At 31.7% G+C, this 5048-nt stretch overlaps 1 long non-coding RNA gene across 1 annotated transcript; it reads right to left on the bottom strand.

Moving 5' to 3' along the window:
• Positions 1-3640: 3640 nt before the first annotated feature.
• Positions 3641-4638, bottom strand: LOC149416221 (uncharacterized). Its single transcript, XR_016303686.1, has 3 exons — positions 4411-4638; positions 4132-4311; positions 3641-3957 (listed from the first exon to the last, which is right to left on the bottom strand). It is a non-coding gene; the product is annotated as an uncharacterized LOC149416221 (long non-coding RNA).
• Between the last annotated feature and the right edge of the window lie 410 nt (positions 4639-5048).

Here is a 5048-nt window from a genome sequence, read left to right as displayed (position 1 = left end):
TAGTTATAAAGTTAAAAGAATTAAATTTTTTCCCGGGCCTGATTGTCTTAACAGAGACACACTCTGCAGGCGAAATCAATTACACTATTCCAGGCTACACATAAGATGCGACAATAAACAAAATAAACAAAAACTCAGATATCGGATTATTTATTTCTAACCAGTATAATGTTCTCAATATTAAAGAAATAATTAATGTTAGTAATGTTAACATATTAAATATAGAATTTAAAGACGTAAATAAATATTATAACATTATTGCTATTTATCGTACGCATACATCGATAGTACCTCAATTTATAGATGAATTAAAAAATATTCTGTTAAATTTTAGAAATAAAAATACTATTATTGTTGGAGATATGAATTTAAATATTGCAAACGACTATTCTAGTAAAGATAAAGACACATATCTTAATATGTTAGCAGAACTCAATTATTTATCGTGCATAAATTCTTATACTAGAAATGTTAAAGGTCAACGCCCCTCATGCTTAGATAACATTTTTACAAATATTCCTGATATCCAAAATATAAAATCAGCTGTCATTCATACAACTATCACTGATCATTATTCATGTATTTTTAACTATAAATTAAGCAATCCAACTTTGCCATTATATAAACAAAATAATTACTCAAAAAAAAGTACTTAATATGGATACATTAAAACACCAATTAGAATCAGAAAATTGGAATAAATTATTACAATGTAATGATGTCAATATATGTTGTAAAATGTTTTAAGAAAAAATATCTAAATGTATAAATGACTCGACAAATAATAATGTAATAACCAAATCCAAAGTGTCGAACTTGAAACCTATAAAACCATGGATTACTCATGGTTTAGTAGTATCTGTACGACATAAGCAAGCTCTTTACAAATTAACTACTCAACAACCAAATAATAAAAATTTACTAAATAATTTTAAAGCAAATAAAAACAAACTTTCATATATTATAAAAAACACAAAACAAAAGTATTATAAACAAAAGTTGAATCAGGCTGAAAATGATAGGAAAAGAGTGTGGACAGTTATAAATTAAATAATTGACAAGAAAAAAAAACAAGAATAACGACATCGCTACTATATTTCATGACAACATGAAAACATGTTGTAAAGAAAATCCCTCAAAAACTGCAAATATATTTAACACCTTCTTTGCGAACGTAGGGGAAAATCTTGCCAATCTCATTCATACTGACCCAAATATAACATTTCCAGACTGTCGTATTGATACTGACAATAATATAGCAACATTCCAAGTCACCACAGAGAACGAAATAATATCAATTATAAACGGTATGCAAGGAGGTTCTGCCCCGGGTTTTGATGGAATAACAGTTAATATTTTAAAAAATATTAAAAATCAAATTTCTAAACCGTTAAAACATATAATAAATGTAAGTTTCCAAAGCGGAGTGTTTCCATCAATCTACAAACAAACTACCATTACTCCAATATTTAAATCTGGTAACCCAGAAGAAGTTAGCAATTACCGACCCATATCAATAATCTCGAACATAGCAATATTTTTTGAAAAGATAGTTAAAAAAAGGATAAACCAATTTGTAAAATGTAATAAATTAATTAATGAAAATCAGTTCGGTTTTATGGAAGGTAGAAGCACTCAGGATGCAATTGCAAAATTAACTAGTCTTGTTCATAATTCATTAGATAAATCATTAAAATGCATTGGAATTTTCATAGATCTTAAAAAAGCTTTTGATAGCATATCACACGACAAACTTATAAGTAAATTAAGAAACATTGGATTAAGTGGTTCAGCTATAGAATGGATAAAAAGCTACCTTTTCAAACGCCCTCAAGTCGTAAAAATCAACGATGTACTTAGTCAACAAAAAACAAGTCACTTCGGCATACCTCAAGGAACAGTCCAAGGACCGTTACTGTTTATCATTTATGTAAATGACATATTCAATCAAAGATTAAATGGAAAAATAATATCTTATGCTGATGACACTGTCATAATAATTGAAGGTACTGATTGGAATAATGTTAATAACTTAGCAAATACTGATATTAATATACTGAAAAATTGGTTCGATAAAAACCTCCTCTCATTAAATACTGAAAAAATAAAATGTATCCCATTCTCTTTCAACAAATTTAAATTAATACCAGAATTAAAAATTATAATACATCATGTAACAGAACTAATTGCAATCAAGAATGTTCTATACTTAGGGCGAGTTGTTTCGGAAAAAATCACGTGTGAGAAAGTCATCACAACGTCAATCGACTCAATTTTCCATAAATTGGGTTGTTTCATCGTCCGTCAAGAGAAAATTCAACGAAATATTCATGAAAGTGTGATCACCCGAAATCGGCCGGTTAACGCGATCCGCCATTTTGTTAAAGAATGACGCATGCGCAAACGTCACAATTGCAATCTGACAGATTGTATGCACTACAATGTACAGATTAATGGTGATAACGACCCGACTATTTTGGCAAATAACGCAAATAAAACCCAACCATTAAAATTTATGAAGTTAACGGTTTTGTGGGAAGAAGTTTAGATACCCTTTTTGTCGAAATTCGCTTTTATATCGTTGGTTTCAGTGATTGAAAATGATAAAAAAACTGGTAAAAACATTCATAAGGTGCAAGTTTGTTTCTCTTGTCTACCAATGTATCAGAAACTATTGCCGACTGAAAAAATTGATATTTTAACAAACATTCTTCATGCGATTGACATTTTCGATCAAGTGAGACAGATACTTGAGTCGGCGAATGTCAAGAGCCGGAATAACAGAAAAGTATGTACGAGACGATGTATGAGTATGAATGAAGCAAGGAGTCTGTGCCAAGACCGACTTGGTTGGAAGTCTGTCCTCTCTGCCTGCCCCCGCGGAAACGGCGGGATGGTTTTATACTATAACAACAATCCATAAAATGTATTCCAACGATATTATGGTAAAACATTTGTGGGCTAGTCTGCCTAGTAAATATTTGAATACATATTATATAGTGTCCACGGGAGGTTCATTATATACCCTACCTTTCTACATGATTTCCTAGACAGGATTTGAGTCACAGAAAGAGTTCACTTTATAAATAAAGAATAAAGCAATGAACGGACTGGCACCGTCATACAAAGCTGATATCTGCGTGAGGGACAATCGTACCTGTCTGGCCTTTGAACAGACTAGTTACCCTCACTTATGAATGTTTCATAGTTTGGGATGTTGCATAATTAGCATAAACCTATAACTGGCATTAAAATTTTAAGAAGACAGTTAAAAACCAATTTCTTTAATTTCAGATATAAAATATGTGTTGAGAAGCAATATCAAAGCTTCATTACCACTTAACTAGTCATGGCTGTATAAAATTTACAAATACATAATATTATTAAATGAAATGAGGGCCTCATCACGGGTTGCGTACCCAGTGAGGCTCACATTACCAAATCATACTTTATAAAAAAGTTATTCTGATGTATCAATAAAAAATAAAATAAATATATTATAATAAAAAGCCTATTGTTCTCAAAATTACAACTTTTTTTAAATATGAAATAAAACAAAGCCATGTTAAATAATTTCAAATGCTTATTTATTTATAGGGGAAAAACTTCCACGTTGTAAATTATAAGTAACATCGGTACAATATGTTTTATATATATGTAGTTGTATGTGGGTAGACGGTGCAATGTATATTTGCCATAATACATTGAGAGTGAATATCAAAATAATATACCACTTAACACTTAACAGTACATAATAATACGGTTCTTGCTGACGAAAACCGTTTTGTTCATTTCCCTTGAACGTTTAATTTGAGAGTTGATATGGATACATGGAGATAATTTGGTTTCTGCATAGGAACAGCCATCATCCAAAACACAGACTTGTCATAACATCATAAACTCTGTTGCATTCCTTCAGTACATATGTATTTTTTTATCTCTTGGACTGCGATGACGCTAAAACAAGTATTAATAATATAATATATATGGTACATGATAAAAAAAAACACAAAATTAAGAATTATGTCAGATAATAACAAGAAAGTTATTCATAGGGCGTTAATTATTAATAACGTTAGGGAAATTCAATAAAGCATTAGAAATATCAAGTATATATCAATTGTAACCAACCTGGCACAAGGTTTTAACTACATTAACAGCGTTTAAATGTTTGACAGTCATATAGTTTGGTTCAACTATAGTTTCCCTGGGCATTATATTGATTTCATATCTGTTTCCATGATTCTGGTGTCATTTGAGTACCATTTTCTTCAGTGGCTTTTAGGTTATGTTTAGGAAGAACTTCCCATCCTGGAAAAAGATAGAATAAATCAGTAATACGATTGCATGTTACCATATTAACTTTACTAAATACGTAATTAACTGAAAACCAATAAAAACTATACTCACTGTTTTATTTATTTTGTAAAAAAATATTACGCACAACATACGAGCAAAGAAATCTGACAGAAGACGGGCCATAAATAAACCACTCTCAGACGGGCCTTTGCCCGCCTTCCATAGACAACTTGTGAGTGTTGCGGCCTAGAAAGACGGCCGGCATAGTCCAGTGGTAACGCATTGGACTGCCATTCCGAAGGTCGCGGGTTCGAACCCGGCGTGCGCAAATAGATTTTATTTGATTAATTTGTGTTATTTCACAATAATTAATTAAAATTAATTAAAATAATATATAGTATATTTGCGGCACGTTCCAGAGTGGAAGATACTACCAGTATCGCCCTGGTGTAAGACCACCATTCAGAATTGAAACATTGCTCCAAATGGCTTTAGCCGTGTTTAGTGACTAGATCTGAATAGCCAGGTACTTCCCCACCTCCCTCTTTCCCTTCCCCACTTACCTTCAGCCTCACAACATCCCCCAATTGGGGATGCCATAGTCTCACTGGCTCCAGACGGGAGCAGCTGAGACTCTTGTGAGGTATACACTATGAAAAAAAAAAAAAAAAAAAAAAAAGAATTTCTATCGAATTCTCTGCAATAATTGTCCGATTCGGCGGGGAACACTGGAACGGATTATTCAAATA

The sequence above is a fragment of the Hesperophylax consimilis genome, chromosome 17, assembly GCF_061612785.1.
Source record: "Hesperophylax consimilis isolate HC1 chromosome 17, BYU_Hcon_1.0, whole genome shotgun sequence".
NCBI lineage: Eukaryota > Metazoa > Arthropoda > Insecta > Trichoptera > Limnephilidae > Hesperophylax > Hesperophylax consimilis.
This window is presented reverse-complemented; position numbering and strand designations above follow the sequence as displayed.